This window comes from Podarcis gaigeae (assembly GCF_964106915.1).
Source record: "Podarcis gaigeae genome assembly, chromosome: 6".
NCBI classification, from domain to species: Eukaryota; Metazoa; Chordata; class Lepidosauria; order Squamata; family Lacertidae; genus Podarcis; species Podarcis gaigeae.
In genome coordinates, this window is record NC_139682.1 from 51382802 (window position 1) to 51400412 (window position 17611).

At 42.3% G+C, this 17611-nt stretch overlaps 1 protein-coding gene across 2 annotated transcripts in view; it reads right to left on the reverse strand.

Moving 5' to 3' along the window:
* TESK2 (testis associated actin remodelling kinase 2) overlaps positions 1–6798 on the reverse strand; it is a 51523-nt gene extending 44725 nt beyond the window's left edge. The window contains exon 1 of one of the 2 annotated variants that reach the window (XM_083742404.1): positions 6263–6798. The gene's annotated coding sequence lies outside the window, so the exon portion shown is untranslated. Of the gene's footprint in view, positions 1–6258 lie in introns of both variants that reach the window. The other variant, XM_083742403.1, reaches the window with a different exon arrangement.
* Positions 6799–17611: the final 10813 nt, after the last annotated feature.

Sequence of the window (17611 nt, forward strand, 5' to 3'; positions counted from 1 at the left end):
TCTCCAAAAAGAAAACTCCTAGTTTTAGCTAGCGCTATCATATTTCTCACTTCCCACAGATGGAATCAGTCCCAAGAGGTGACCTTCTTTACCCTGTACTATTCTGGTTCAGGCAGAGCCTGTCACTACATAGTGTACTAGTATGGTGGAAATTAATTCACATTATAAAAGGACGTCTCACATTAGCAAAGCAAAGTCTAAACCCAATAAAGTGACCAGGCATCAATTTTCTGAATGGAGCCAGGGAGTCTCAAATTTATACTTCACACCGGACAGACTGGTATTTTTAATCTTGGAACGTAGTTGTGGTGCAAAAACAAACAAACAAAAAACCTCACACAGAATTCATTCCTTCAGTGCTTGTGCCAGTTAACATGTAGGGAACTTTCAACTACTATAACCAAATTAAAGAACACAGTTACAATTGCCCATTCTAATTCTCTAATCTGGACCTAGCTTGCCTCCCCAAGAAGATGCCCCCCAAAAACTGAATTTCACATCTCTCTAGTACAACTGAGGAAGGTGGAAGATGGATTAGTGTGTATACCATGAATTGCAGCTTGTGTCTTCCAAAAAGTGAGAGCATTACATGTTTCTCCCCAAACTACATGCACTATCTCCTTATTCACTTCTACCTACCCAAAAGTTTTCATACTTGCTCAGGCCCTGCACCCATGACACCTAAATGTATATTTCGTGTTCAGAGGCAGTATATACCAAATGCTACAGAAGAACAGGGCTAATTGTGATACAGTACTCTCATGACCTACTTGAATTCCCAGAGACTTTTATTGGTCACTGCTGGAAACAGGATGCTGAACTAGATGGAATACAAAGCAGTGGTGGGGCCTGAACCCCAAATTTGTTCTTGCAACATTTTACGTAAGACAAGCGAATGTGTTTGACACAAGTGAATTGCCCAAGGCTATGAACAAAGTACTGTACAAGGCAAATCTGAGGTCTATGCTACAAACATTAAATTCCTCAATTCAATTTCCCCTTTAATTTACTCTTGAACACTTATTTCCTTCTGCTTTCTTTCAACCCATTTTTCTGTTACCACCTGCCTAACTCTCCTTATATGCAACCACTCTTCTCTTCCTACAACTTAAGAAAACAGGACAGCATAAAAGTCAAAGGGCATCAGTTGTCCAATCAACAGCTGTGCACCAGCATCCTGATCACCCTCCTGCCTCTACAATCACTACCTTCCACTGTATTTTAGTGGAGGCAGTCATGCACTACTCAGTGCAAGACAATAGGGGCCTGTAAATCCTTTTAGCATTCCTGTACATGCTCTGATAACTCACTCAGAGGCTGTAATTATTTTAAAATATTTTTTCCCCTTCAATTTGACAGATTTTAAAGTGAACATGTTTTCAGAAAGCTCCTCGCTAAATTTTATTTTATTTAAATTACATGACTGCATATCAATTTCCAATAATTTTTAAAAATAATATTTTTGAATGACAAACCTGCCAGCATATTGGATATACTGTAAAGTTGTAATTACCCAAATGTGAAACTCAATAGATGACTTACAGTCAGTTACAATTACAATCTCCCACTCTGCTTTGTAAGGTTATGGGATGGATGAAATAAAATAGTCCACATAAGCCACTCTGAGCACCCTTGAAGGAAGATAATGTACCAGAATAAAACCATTTGTGTTTATTTTTTTATTCCTCTTCAATCTTGTGTTCCTGTTCAGATATGCCTAGTTACAGCATATACTAATAGAAGCTAGCCATGTGGTTTACTCCAGAAGGGAGAGAGCAGAAGTTCTCCAGAAACAGTTGTAGAGCACAGAAATACTTGGAAATGCCAGTTCTTAAATGGGAGGTGTATTTGTGTGTAACTTTCCTACCAAGATGCACGAAAAGAGCTGACATTTAAAAAAGAGCATTCTAGACTTCAAAAAATATTTGATTGTGATCAAAGGACAAAGTAAGCCAACTTTTTATTTTCAGACCCCTGCAATAATCTGCCTTTGTTTTGTCTGGAGCTAATGGGAGGTGTAACCCCAAACACTTGGAGGGCAATAGCTAACACGGTAAACTATTGAACAGCTCAGTGGCCCATCTATCTCATTATCCTGACCTACACAACATGCTTCAGGTAATTCCCATTCTGCCTGCCCAAAGTGCAGGCCAGCAGATATAATACCCCATGGATTTCCACCAGCTGTAACCTGTAGAAAACCCCATACTGGGTATTCCAGACAGGGAGAGATTGAACATGTCCAGAATTTTCTAGTTCCCAATCTAGGCCTGACAGCCACACCAGAGCAGGTTTTACCTGGTCCCCACCTTCCATTGCAGACAGCAGGGGCAGCAGGGCTAAAGATGCAACAGTGGTTCCATTCCTCAATCACACCCTGCTGCTGCTCAGCCAGGGTTAGAATAGCTCTGCCAATTATAAAAGGAATCCATGTCTGTAAGAGTATTACCAGCATAAGCAAATCTAAGGCAACAAAAGGATTCATTGCAGAACCAGAGGAAAGACAGACTTTCTGGAAAAATGAAAGTATGAGCAGAAGCCTAGCCCTGTGGGTAAGGAAATTGGACAGATAGTGCTTTGTTATTCATTCACACAAGGAACAGTCGTTGTCAGCTTTTATTTTTCAATTTACAGGATATCAGAACCTAACAAAAGCCACAATGGAAGCATGACAAAGTCTGTGGACATAGCTTATTCAAAATATTTTTGTTCTCTTGAATTATGGCTTACAACAATGCAGACTTGGGCACCTACAGAACACTTACAGAAGTGCAAACATAGCAATTTAAACACAGGGTTGTATCCAATGTTGTCTGTGAATAAGCAAAGCAGACTTCTGCTCACACAACAATGACACTTCAGTCATTTTAAAAAATAATAATAATAAAAAAGTGAACAGGCAACTTGTTTGATTATTGGTGAGCAATCTTATCTAGGTCATGATTTATAGAGGAAAGGTGCAATCTATATGCATTTACTTCACCACCATCTCTCTCCCCTGCACCTCCAAAGCTGCTCTGGAGGGTTGGGAAAGAAGAGGACATTGCGCAAGCCAAAGTCCACTTGCACAACATTGCATTCCATCCATGTGCTACAGCTAAAGACATTATTAATAAGAGTTCTACACTTCAGTCATTTGAAAAAATAATAATAATAATAAAAGTGAACAGGCAACTTGTTTGATCATTGGTGAGCAATCTTATCTAGGTCATGATTTATAGAGGAAAGGTGCAATCTATATGCATTTACGTCAGCATGTGTTCTGCTATCAAGATGCAAGTCCGCAAGAGCTTTTCCAGACTTATCCTTTCACTGACAAATAGTTGTTGCAAGATATCTTTCCTGCACTTCAACTGCAGGAAAGTCATATTCACACAAGAGAGATCCGTAACTTTATTACTCCAGCAGTCCACCTAATGGTTAGTGGCCACAACAACTCTCATGATGGAAATGCTCTACATACACCGTACCATTTTTAAAAAATTAGACTGATTAAGTGGCTGAACCAGGCATAGGCAAACTTGGACCTCCAGATGTTTTGGGACTACAACTCCCATCACCCCTAGCTAACAGGGCCAGTGGTCAGGGATGATGGGAGTTGTAGTCCCAAAACATCTGGAGGGCCAAGTTTGCCTATGCCTGGAACAATACTTACTGCAGTGATCATTTAACTTGTTTAATATTACAAACTTGGAAACACAAGCAAGCTACCTCCCTACATATTTTTTGTATTATGTATAATTTCCCCTATCTAGTATGCACTCTTTTTTAAAGGCAAAAGCAGTGAACAGGCAATCCCGCCAGAGCACAGCTTCCCTTATGTATCCTATGAGACATTAAATTGCATTGCTGGTGCTGGACTGGGACTGGAATATAACATCAAAACTGTTTTCCTTTTTTTAAATCACCAGGAAATGCCCTAAGTTACACAAAGCAATGCTTGGCTACAAATAAGGACCTCACAAGTGACCAGTCACAAGATACAGTTAGAGACCACATATCTCACCAATTACAAGAAACTGGTGACAGATAAGAGAATATGGCTGTTACCATTATGTCCTATGACTGTGTTAGACTAGATGTACTGAATCAGATCCAGGGTCCAGGCCTTATGCTCTTAAATACGAGTGCATAGTCAGGATTGTTTAATACACATTAGTTATGCTTTAACTGTGAAGAGGTCCCAAGTATATAGTCTCACTTTGTAAATTAAAAACATTTCAGTAGAACATAGATGCCTGAGAACAGTCGACTGCTGATTTACATTATCAATCCTCTACACAAAGCTGTTTCTTTTCTAAAGCATCAATTTGCAAAACAGTATATAAAATGCAAAGTTCCTGTGCGCATATGCAAGTAGTAATTCCAGACAGAAACCAAAATGCCAACAGAGAATGGCCCATTGTCCCCTTCCTATTCTATTGTTATTGCAAATGTTTCCTTGGTGGGATTTTTTTATTTTACTCTTGCCACAACCTATCATATATATTAGGAAACAAACTCAAATAGCCAAGTTTTCATAGAAAACCAGAGTACAGATTATTAGATTAGGAAAAATATTTATACAGTATCTACACTTTTGCAACCAATATTGTCCTTTAGAATGCCCGTCTACTATCATATTCCTTATAACTATTCTATTCATTTTCTCCACATACTTATTCTACATCACTATCATGCCATCATTTACTTGCCTTTTTCTAAACTAAAAGAGTCCCAAATAGTGTCATTTTTCATCACAAGGGAGTTGCTCTATCCCCTTTTCATGTAGTAGTTTGCCTCTAAATGGAAGTGAAGCAAACCACTATTATAAAAGAATGCTTAGATGAACAGTATACTCGCTCAGAAAAGTAATACATCTTACACTATTGTAGAATATATATATATATATTTAATATAGCCATTATTCTTTAATATGCATTTCTTTAAACTCAAGAGAAATGGCAGAAAAAATGTTATTGAAATGGTGAGACATGTGACACACACTTCACCATTTTCACTCTTTCACACCAAGAACAAACAATGAAAGTATTTATGATGCATACACTAATGTAAAAGGCCTTTGAATGCCTTATCTCAGGTTTTAAATTGCAAAAGTCTTATTTACTTTGTAGATCTACAAAGCAAGGTAGGGCTGGAATTCAAGTGCAATTCAAAAAAATGTTTTATTCAGAATTGCAGATACTGAATTCTATGTAGCTTTCTAACAAATAGAAAACTTCAACAACAAACTTTACAAAAACTATAGGAACAATGTCAAAGAAAAAGTGTGTCAACTTCAGAGGCAATTAATCAACAACCTAAATAAGTGACAAAAAGTATATAGTCCTACTCTACATACGACAGTTTATTATACCTTCCATTAAAAGCAAACCCATGTGCAACATAAACAAAGACAAAACGATAATTAAACCATCACAGTGAGCATTCAACTTTCCCATTCAAGTAAGAGCAGCCCTTTTCATGGAAACAACTACCCAGAAGCAACAGCAGCAGAGCTCTGGGATTAAGCAACGCTGGATATTTCCAATTGCATCTTTCAAAGCATCCCAACAAAGACAAACCTTCTGAACCAAAATCAGTAAGATGATGAGATTCATTACTTGAAAAGTTCTGGGCATTAAACGGCATGGTGGAGGCTGGCAGAGAGAAAAAGAAAAAGGCAAGGAAGTCATCTCCCCCCTTCCCCTTCATCATCTTTACCTCACACCCTCAGCCAGGTGGCTAAACACTCCTCCATCTTTGACCAGTTCCTCCCATTGGGGACCAAAAGAAAGGCTTTGCATTACTTTTTAGGGCTTTTTTTAAAGGGAAAGATGAGAGAATGGGAGTTCTCCAAAGTGCTGTCAAACTACTAAAGAATCTCCTCGCCCTCGTGTTCCTGCCCTCGCACTTTTCCTTCACAACACTCCCACAAAATGCACAACTTGGGACAGCCCCCCCAACCTTTCTCTACCTAAGAGGCCCCCAGCCTCGCTCCTCAGGCTCCCGTCTTCAGGAACTCACTCTGTGACAGTCATGTTCCTCAACATCACTACAAAGGGGGTGGGAAGGGGAAGGGGGGCGTTTTCCACGCTCCTTCCGCGCCTCAGAACTCGCTGCCGCCGGGGGCCCCGTCCGCTAATCCCATCCCCGCTTCCCGGCTCATTGTCACCCCCCCTCCACAGCCCCCCCCCCGCATCCCACGCGCGAACCAGCCTCTCTCGCCTCGGCCCCCACGAAGCGCCCGCCCTCGCCCCGGACCTGGCTCTTCTTTACCTGCCTCAGAGAGGAGGGGCGGTGGGCTCCGCGCACCCAGAAACGGCTCATATTCACCCGCTCCTTGGGAGGCGACCAAGACTCCAGCAGCGCTTCAGCCGGGGAAGGAGGTCTAACGCCCCGCCGTGAACGTCCGGGCGGGGCGAGGGGGCGCAGAGACAGGGCGACCTGAGACTCCTTCTTCCAGAGGGAACGGCAAGGCTGGGCCGCAGCGGCCTCGGGCCCTTCCCCACCCCCCCGCCCACCGTCCTCCGCAGCGCCGAGGAAATGAGACGGCGCACTTTCACACCAGTCCAGCGGCCGCTGCAGACCAACTGAGTCGCCTGTCTGGCTCGAAGCCACCACAAGACGGAGAAGGGCGGAGCTAACCTTCCTCCCCTTTCTATATCCGCCAATCCGCATGGACCAGAGTCTGATTGGCGGCTCACGCGGCTAATCATATCGAAGACTTAAGCACGGTCGAGGTGTGGGTCGCCTTTTGGTTAGCGAAAGAGCGCTTGAGTGACAGGCCAGCTTGACTCAAGCGCAACAACAGCTTCGGCCGAAGCCTGCGAAAGGGCGAGGAAGAGCGAACGGGGGGGGGGGGGAGGAGGAGGAGGAGGCGGGTTGCTAGGGGAGCTTCAGAACTATTGGCCATCAGTCGAAGGCGGGTGATAAACAGGGCGTCAGGCCAATGAGAATGTGCTTACCAGAGACTGCAAAGCCTGGGAGCCAATTCTAAACTGTTTACCCGGGAGGAGGAATAATACAGCTGTCAACACGGGCTTAGACCTTAATTAGTGCTGAGAGACAGTGAAGAGTCATGAACCGCCTGGGCGCTGGACGGAGGTGGGATCAAGATTTGCTGAGTGGGCGTTTGGATATGCAGCAGCGTTTCTAGTAATAAAAACACACACGTGCACGCGTAATAATAATCGTTAATTTGTGTATTACTGTGTCATGAGATGCCCAAAATCTTCGTGACACAGCACATGTGGAAGGCGTTGAGGCATCGCTCCTGGTGTGTGCAAGTTGCCCAGGTCTCACTGCCATAAAACTGTGCGCTCAACACATAAACCTGGGAACCCTTCATCTTGGTATTGCCATAGTTGCCTTGCCCACATTCCTGTCTCTGCACTCCTGTCTCTGCAAGATCTACACTGGCTTGGTCATGTCCACAGAATGGAAAATGGCAGGATCCCCAAGGAAGTGCATTACAAAGATGTATGTAAATGTGAGAAGAAGGCTGGCAACATTAACTGTGCTGTGTGGTAATTCCCCACAGATGACCCACAGTGCCTGGAGACAAGTCGCGTATCCACAGCAGTGATCAGTCAAGGAATCAGTCAAGGAATGATCACTGGGAGGAGCACAGAAAGAAGAAACACCATGGTACAGCTGCATCAGCACAACCAGATGCCTTCATCTGCCCCACCTGCAACAAAACATGTCTCTCTCATATCAGTCTCTACAGCTGCATCAGCACTGTAACCCTCCAATGATCTGACTTCACCCCTGAAGGTGCACTCTTCCATTGTCTCCTGAGACAGAAGGATGGCAACCAACTACAGTGGTACCTCAGTTTACGAACTTAATCCATTTTGGAAGTCTGTTATTAAACCGAAACCGTTCTTAAACCAAGGTGTGCTTTCCCTAATGAGGCCTCCCACCGCCGGTGCCCTTCCACCATTTGGATTACGTTCTTAGACGGAGGTAAAGTTCACAAACCGGGACACTGCTTCTGGTTTTGTGGCGTTCGTAAACCGAATCGTTCGTAAACAGGGCTGATCTTAAACAGAGGTACCACTGTATTAGCATATTAAGATACATGAATTAATGGCAGTTCTGTGTGTCCATTGCCTAGCAATTAAAGTTACACTTACAATATGAAGCCAATTTGCCTCCTTTGCACTGTGTAACTGGTGGGTAGTGCTCTTATTAAAATGCAATGTGCATTGCTATCCTCATTCATCTTTAAAATGTGAAAATTATCTTCATATGAGCAAAAGACTTTAGTTTCTTGTTCAAGAAGATAATGAAGGGAATCTTTAGATGAAATGGCACTGTAACAGAGGAGATCCATCCACACCACTCTGCCCAGTGAATCACACTGCTTCAGCAACAATGTCATCTGCTTCAAATAAGTAAAGATAGAATTAAGACACATTATTGCTCCCTTACCTGTCCATGAAAGAGATCTTGCTTTGTGTTTTGAAATGTTGTGCTTCAGGTTTTGTTAATTATTATTTAACATGGATAGTAATTACAGTATATTGAAAATGCACTGCAGATGTCAAGGTCTTGTTTGACATATACTTGAGAGGCAGACTGACCTCTTATATACCCAGTATATAAGACACTAATCAAGCAACACCCAATCAAGTCAAACATTAAAAACTAACATGTGTTAACTATGTGCCTGTAGTTTGGGGGGGGGGGGCTTTGTTCTCACCAGCCAGCAACCTAACTTCCAAGGTGCACAACCTAGTGGATGTGGCACTAAGGTCAGGGATTTATGAGATTCATTCAGGGATTCACCTGAGTGAATATGCATAGGAGAAGACACTCCTTGACGTAACCTGATCCTGGATCACTTAGGACTTTAGAAACCAGCATTTCTAATTATTTCCAGAAGAACTAGCAACCAATGAAGATATTTCTACACTTCCCATATCACACCATGACCCCCAGTGGCTAGTGATAGACAGTAATTAGAAAGTCATATTTTTAAACAGCTGCAACTTCCAAATAGTCATCAAGTACTGGCCCATGCAAAATACATTACAATGGTTCAAATTTTAAGTCTGAACATCTCTTACTTTTGTCACAACCAAAAGTTATGACTGGTATATGCAGATAATTTAAGAAACTTATCATTTTTATTTATATGTCCTATTAAAACAGCTGGGCTTCATGATGCACATATGTAATATGACTACCCTACACCTACAAAAGAAGAAGAAGACCTCATGCATCAATCTACCAACTATACCACTATGACTTTGAATCAATATTGGAGCAGTGGGCTGCATAAATTCAGTTCCTGATCACTGAGTACCCTTAGCTAAGTCACTAACTCCAATCCTAATTTGCTTCTCACTGTAGCAGTTAGGATGAACAGAATAAGAACTGCAAAGCGCTTTGTACTCTGGTGTTAGAAAAATATCAATTACAGCTTTGAAACATGATAAATGCCCTTCTCTTCAGGTTTCCAACTCAAAATAGATACCCATGGCAGCAGAGACTTACCTGATTATGCACCTAGCATAATGCAAAACAGTTATCCCATAATACATTGTAACCACTCTTAGTATGCTCCTCTTGGTACTCATAACTGAGGTGTTGAATTAAAAGGATACATTCCATCCACCTTTATCAATAGAGTGGGTGAATTCTAAAGAGGGGGGAAATGTGATCTTGGGTGGGTATGTAGTGTTGTAGTTATAAAAAGGGATAGATCCCTTCTGTACAAAGTGTTGTTGCCATAGTCTATCAGGGCTTCTCTATAAAAGTCAGATTTCTCTTTTCTGCTAGGTCCTATGATATCCAGATTACAAATCAAATTTCTCAGGAATTTTATGGAGCTCTCTAGCAGCATTTGGGGTTGTTCACATGTTTTTGTTCTTGGTTCAAGTATAAATATCCCTGTTAGTATCAGCAGATCAGTTAATAATAGCCCTGGCTGCAATCCCAACCTTACTTTCTTGGGAGTAAGCCCCTCTGAATTCAACAGAGTTTGTGATTAGGCTTGTGGTGAGTACACAGAGGCTGCAGTCCTGTATCCACTAACCAGGGAGCAAGTCCCACCAAACTCAGTGAGACTTATTTCTGAAAAGAGATGTAAAAAGGTAAAGGGACCCCTGACCGTTAGGTCCAGTCGCGGACAACTCTGCGGTTGCGGCGCTCATCTCATTTACTGGCTGAGGGAGTTGGCATACAGCTTCCGGGTCATGTGGCCAGCATTACTAAGCCGCTTCTGGTGAACCAGAGCAGCGCACGGAAACGCCATTTACCTTCCCGCCGGAGCAGTACCTATTTATCTACTTGCACTTTGACGTGCTTTCAAACTGCTAGGTTGGCAGGAACAGGGAGTGAGCAACGGGAGCTCACCCTGTTGTGGGGATTCGAACCTCCAACCTTCTGATTGGCAAGCCCTAGGCTCAGTGGTTTAGACCACACAGTATAGTATAGGGCAGTGCTATGAAACATTGAAGGATGGTGACCTCTAGCGCTCAAAAGAGAGAACAATTCAAGTGTTTACTGCTACTGTATCTGGAATTAAAATCCTTTGAGAATGGTGTAGCAATTCCACTTACTTAAAAATGGCCAGTTAGTTAATATTTAAATGAAAGGGAAGAAAACAACAACAAAGATAGAGGTGCACAGCCAATATATACCTGCTCTTAAAAATACAGGAAAGCAGCTGCTCACAGCATGATCTTGTCCCCACTTCCATTTATGGACTACATCAGCCTTTACTACAATCTGTTCTGAAACTCAGTTTATTTTAATGTATGAGTGGCAAATACCATAGATGTAAAATGCACACACATACACAGTTCTACTTTTTCAAGAGAGAGGAAATGATATTTTCTCCCATCCAGCCACAGATTTGTATATTCTGTCAACATATTATTTACAATTAAACAAGTAACATATAGAAAGTATGGTGCAGATTCGGACATTTGTGTTACTTATTTATTATTTTTGTGGCACAGTCAATGTAAATGCTACTTTACAAGCTGGGAAGCAAACCACATAATTGCTAAAAATGTACAATCTAAACAGAGGCAAATAAAGGACAGGAACAGAAAAGAAAGATCAGAATAAAAATAAGAGCAAACACTTTACAAACTAAAGCAAGTAAAAACACATATGAGTTTCCTAAGTTTTAGTACAGTACCATCAGCAGAAATACTGCTGTGAGAAAGCACCCCTGCTTGCATTAAATAATGTACAGTTATCTGAGAATAGTGCTCTTTTGTGCAGGTAGATATAAATACATAATTTTAGACAAGTTAGTTCAAAACACTATCAGCTTTTACAACCATCAACCCCCTTTCCAATAGTAAAAGCTAATATTTAGTAATATTTAGTTCTGCAGACACACTAATAATTGCACTGTTGTAGTAGAACAAGATAAGGGAGAGAAGATCCATAGGTAGAATTGTTTTCAAACATATTTAGCACTATTTCAAACATATTAGCTGCCTAGTGATGGAAGAACTTTAAGGATTTTGGTAGCTTGTCGCATGAAGAGTATGTACTGCTATTCCTTACTCTCAAGCAAACTCAAGCACTGTTCTCTGTCCTTTGCAAGATACAAAGCAGCCATTTACCAACTCTCTGGGGACATCTTCTGGCAGGCACTTAAATCACTCCTTATTTATAGGGAAGTATCCTGTACTGTATTAAGTTTTGGAGATCTGAAATCTGGTGTACTAGTTGAGATTGTAGTTAAGAGTCTACATGTTAAGAGTCTGAAATTTAGCCCGCAATCCTGTGGCTATTTCAGAATCCCAAGTATTTAATCTTACATGTTTTTAATTGAACTTACTGCTGCAAATAAAGCATGGTGAAAAATATGTCCCAGATCCTGCAGAGCAGAGGATTTGAGATGTGTTGCCAATTATCACATTTGTAGCTTGGGAATGCTGTGAGATCCTACCCTCATTTTGGAGGGTGAGGTGTCTTCTGTGGCATGAAGCATGTTTTATCTGTTTCAGCTACCCCCTCCTGGATAGATGTAGCTTCAGCTATCTATGTCTGGTATCATGCTGTAATAAATGCATTGCATGTGAGTCTGTCCTCATAAACTTCAGCTGCTCCAAAAAACATCAGAAAGACAATTGACCCTAAATCAGCCTTTCCCAACCATGTGTCCTCAGTTTTTGCAAGACTACAACTTCCACCACCAATCTCCACTGAACATGATGGCTAGGGATGATGGGAGTTGTAGACCAACAACATCTGGGAACTCAGTGTTGGGAAAGGCCACTTGGAACTTAACTCACCAGTATTAAACACATTTCCCCTGGTTTCAAAGCCTCCCCAGAAGACTCAAACTAAGGGCTGTTTCATATAAGCAGGGAAGCCACTTTGTAAAAACTGCTTCAAAATTGTTTCATATGATAGGATGGAGAATTATACATCTGAATATTCCCAAACTGCAAGGAACACAGTAATCTCTACCTCAGGATGGAGTCTACTTCATGCCATTTCTACATGTTCGAACCGCTTCTCAATGATTTTCTAAGGCAGGCTGGGATGGTAATGGACTTCAACTCTTATCAGCTCCAGCAAGCATGGCCAGTGGTCAGAGATGATGGGTACTGTAGCTCAACATCATCTGGAGGACCACAAGTTCCCCATCCCTGTTCAAAGGAATGCTCCAAAAATTACTTTTCCCAGCACAGAGATTGGCACACCTTCCCTGACCACAGCATCGGAAGAAGCTGCTGGGGCGCCTAGGGCGGCATGTCCAGGGGCGGGGCAATCCACCCATAGGGATGGGACTAATTGCGCCGCCCATGGGCAAGGGCGGGGCGGGGCAAGCCGCTCATAGGGGTGGGGCGCACCACAGGGCCTCTGGAGTCTGCATGCCTCATCCCACTCAGCTGTCCTACAGCTGGAGGGGAGGCAGCAGGTGGACAGTCTGGGCAGCGTGGAGCCTGCATGCACCCAAGCCACCGCGTCTCTCTCAGAAGAGATGTGTGGCTCGGGTGTGCTGCAGGCCCCGTGGTGAGTGCCACCCGGCATTTTGTCACCCCCATCAGTGGCGATACCCAGGGCGGCCCGCACCCACCGAACCCTCTTCCTCCGCCTCTGCCTGTCTGTATTTGCAAGTGTGCATTCCACTTGTGTTGCCATTCACATGCACAGAAATGAATGTCTTTGCCCATTCCAGCAAAGAAATTAACTTCTAATCTCTGTGCCTTAAAAATGAATGACTGCTGCAAAACCTAAAATAGAGGACAAGGGCAAAAGCTAGAGGAAAAGACAGGAGCTGTCCAAAGTGATGCAGTGAGGTAGGTAGGGAGGTGAATTGTTTGTAAAAGACAGGGAGAAATTGTGGTTTTCAGGAGAAGTGGGTCTGGTGGGAGAAGGCTTGGCAAAGGGTAGAAGGCTATTCCAGCAGCAATCACAGAGTGTGGCAGCAAGACAGACAACTCATTGAGTTTTCCATTACTTCCTGAAGAGTTTAAAAGCAGCACTGGAAGGAAAGGATCAAAGTTAATGTTTCACAAGGGCAACAATCCTTTCTTATTTATCTTCCCCACACATACAGGAAGGCCAAGGAAGGCAGGCATCCTGAAAACCACACTCCAGGAAGCTCAGCTCATTTGCTGTGCATCCTGTCCTCCCCTCCATCCCCAGCCCTTCATCTAATTATACTCTAATATGCCTGCAGACAGATCTTCAGTCCTTGGATTATATCACACCAGATGGCTTTATTCCTCTAAAAGTGATATGCTGCTAAACTGGGATGGAAGGAGGGAGCAAAGAAATAACCAACCCCCTTTCTTATCATTCCAGATTGCTTTGTCTTGCATTTTGTTTGCAGGACATTTCCTTCCCTGGATACACTACTGCTTTTATTTTTAGCATGTGATTGCTCCTAAGCAACCTGTGAAATTATTCTCTCCAAACATATATTAAGTGTGGAAAAAGGTTTTTAAAACATGAGAATGTTGTTTATGTGGCAACCTGCTTCCAAAGGCGTCCCAGCCCACAGCTGAGAAATCTGGTCTATGTAATAGAAAGCACATTACAGAAGGGATCCGCACAGCATCTCCTACACAGTCTGCAACCTGTGAGGAATGAAAGTGGTGCGCTGCTTTATAGCAAAGATGCTACAAAAAAAGATCCTGGGTTGTGCATCACTGCTTAATCAGAATCAGTAACTGTGACAAGAGGAAGTCCATCCCTCTGAAACCATATCCAGCTCTGACAGATTACATTCGCAGAGATGCCACATCCTCTAGGGGCGAAATGCCTCATTATCAATTTTCAGTCGCACTGTGAATGACTAATTTGCACAGAGATAGGGTTGCTGCTTGCCAGCTTTTCCCCTGTGTTTTTCTGGTAGCTATGGGACCATCAGAAATGTAGCAAACACAGCTTTTATTGGCATGGAAATACAGCGACAGGGGCAAAAACCCCTCTGCCTGCTAAATTCTACTTATAAACACAGCTGCTAAAAGCAGAGAAGCTTGGGGCAGGGAGGGGGTGCAACTGTAACCCAGAGCTATGTTTGCTATGTTTTTTTGCAGAAGAATATGCATTTGTCTATTTAAGAAAAAATGTTGAGTGCCTAGGAGTACCTATTAATTATTAGTTGTACATCCAACTTCCTCAAAGAATGCTGGTGAATTGTGGCTGCTGTTACACTTTATCTCAGGGGTCCCCAGTATGACACCCTGAGTCTCCCAATTTTATTTTTATTTTTAATTGAGAAGGGGGTTATTTTATTTTTTGGTTGTTTTTAGCCTGTTGCTTGCTCTTTTGTCTGTGCCTTCTTTGTTTTTGGGTATGCAGACATTTTGCCAGCTGAGGAGTGGGCTTCTGAGCATCACTAGTTTTTCTGCTCCAAAATGAGTATTTTGTGGTGCCCACAACAGTTTTTTTTAGATTTTAAAATGTGTCCCTGGGCCCAAAATGGCTAGGAACCCCTGCCTTTTACACTAGAAGATTTCACCAGGGATCAGGATTCTACTAGTCTAAGTGCTGTATGGTATTGTATTAATTTCTGTCTATACCAATCCATGCATTTTTAGTATAAAGTCTGCCTCAAAGCATGAAGGTGTGTGTGCCTGTTGTCAGTGTCCTAGTGTGGTGCAGTGGTTAGTGTGTTGGACTAGGACCTGGGAGACCAGGGTTCAAATCCCCAAGTAGCCATGATACTCAGTGGGTGCCCTTGGACCACTTAGTCACTCCTAGCCTAACCTCCCTCACCAGGTTGTTGTGAAGATAAAATGGGGAGGAAGAGAATGATGTATGCCACCTTGAGCTCCTTCAGGAAAGGTGGGATGTAAATGTGATAAATAAACAGAGCAGGGTAACAAAATGCAGGACATTGCCCTCCTTAATGCTGGTGCAGAAACCATCTTCTGAGTATTGTTGCAATCAATATATAGTATTGCTTATTATTATTCAAAGGAAAGACAAATAAAGGCTAGCCAGAGTATGAGGAAAGCCAACACAGGTCACAAAAGGGATTACACAAGCACAGGCATGCATTTTCCTAGCACGAGACCAAAGTACTGAAGGTTGTCCCATGCCAGTTCTAATAAAACTTTGTATTTGTTTTAGGTGTGGTGGATACAAAAGGCACACTTCCAAACTACAAAACATGCATTTATGTGAGAACTCCCTAAACACCATGTGCTTCCTTAATCCTGGTTGCAGCTGGTCTATTAAGATCCTGCAGTTGATACAACATCAAACAACCTCTGTGCTTTCCCAACCAGCTATAAAGTAAAGGCAGTTACAAAGTTCATCAGGGCTGGTCTGAGACACTTTTGCTGTCTCACGTGGAATAGCAAACGCCAACGCCAACCCCCAAATCAAGTGACATATTACTAAAGGCTTGCCAATGTGTGTTTTTTTTGGCACCTGAGATGGAAAGTCCCAAATATTTCTCCCTGAGAGTAGAAATGCAATTTAAAAAATTAAATAACTAAGAATTTCATTGCCCTTTTGTGACACTCAACTGAGGCTGCTGCTTCATTCTGCCTAATGGCAAGAGAATCTCTAGAAGTGGATGTTGCTCTTAACTATTCCCTGGTTCCTAACATATTGTTTGACATATAAGAACCCATTTATGGACTTACCCTGTGACAATGATGGCTGCAGAGTTCATATTTTGCCATCACTATTGCATCTGCTCATTGTCACCCAATGGAGCTCTTTAGGGTGATGAAGGGCCTCCAGGGAGTGGACGTCCTAAAGCATGGGTATGCAAACTCAGGCCCGGGGGTGAGATCCGGCCCAACTGCCTTCTCAATCCGGCATGCAGATGGCCCGGGAATCATTGTGTTTTTACATGAGTAGAATATGTCCTTTTATTTAAAATGCATCTCTGGGTTATTTGTGGGGCATAGGAATTTGTTCATTTCCCCCCAAAAAATATAGTCAGAGCCCCCACAAGGTCTGACCAGATTGCACTCCCTGTGAAGGACCTAGTTCAATGACTTGGTGGTAACTGAGGATGCTCATGCAGCGATGGTGGCTAGAGGTGCTTTTTGCCAATTATTTTTATTGACATTCCTTAATTTTTAACAAATTGTCACCAAATTAATACAAATTCAATATAAAATTAAAAGTTGACTTCCGACCCCCCCAGATGTCTCCTCCATTTTCCTCCCTCCTTTGCTGCTCCCAATAAAATAACTTTTCCAGCTATCTTTTCAAAATACATTCATCCCTTTCTCCTTACACATCACCTGTTCAATTACCAATTTCTGCTATAGCTTTTATACATTGTTATAACTTGACCTCAAAATAGTTGAGTAGAGTAAATCCTCTTCTATCTATCTATCATAGTCATTCATCAATTTTCAAGCATTTCCTTCTGATACCTCTTGAGTAACACTTTGCCTGAGAAAAACAGATTTTGCTTCCTTCCAGACAACATACACACATTCCTCCTTAACATGGCCGTGAACATTGCTGTCTGACATCTGGCCCCATTAATCAACGACTCAGCCTCACTGGTGCGGAGGGTGAAAATGAAACCTCTAGATTTTTTTTGTATAAATATATAATATACATCCCTCCCCTCTAATGCTGCCAATCTCCCAGCGCCACCCACACTTCGCATTTCACCAAATTTAATCCTTAATTTTACATACAACCAGGTCATTAATAAATAAACAGAATCCATATCTCTTCTTTTCTGTCTGAAAGTCTCAGAAGCCGTCAAGATGGCATACACTGTGGTCCATCCTGTCCCTTTCACTGTTCTTATTTCCAGCTTCAAGATGTACTTCAGAGGCCTTACTTAGTTACAGCCTACAACAACCATTACGTTGTTGAGCACACTGAGCATTGCCTTTTTGTAGTTGGCACCACTGCTCTGAAATTCAATCCAAGATAAAATCAACCATGCTCCAACCCTCAGCATTTTAGATGGTATATGATGAAAGCCACCATTTTGCCATTACCCCCAGTGGCTAATAGTAAACTGAGCCCCCAAAATGGTGCTGTGTTCTGGTTTTTCTGTGAATAAATTATGTTGGGCTTTTTGTTCTTTTGGAACTCGCTTTTAGTAATATACAGTGTTTTTAGTGGTGTACAATCATATTTTATGGGTTATGTTTTGACGCGCATTTTGTAAGATGCTTGGTGGAGAAAGTCTCTTTAAAAAGCAAGT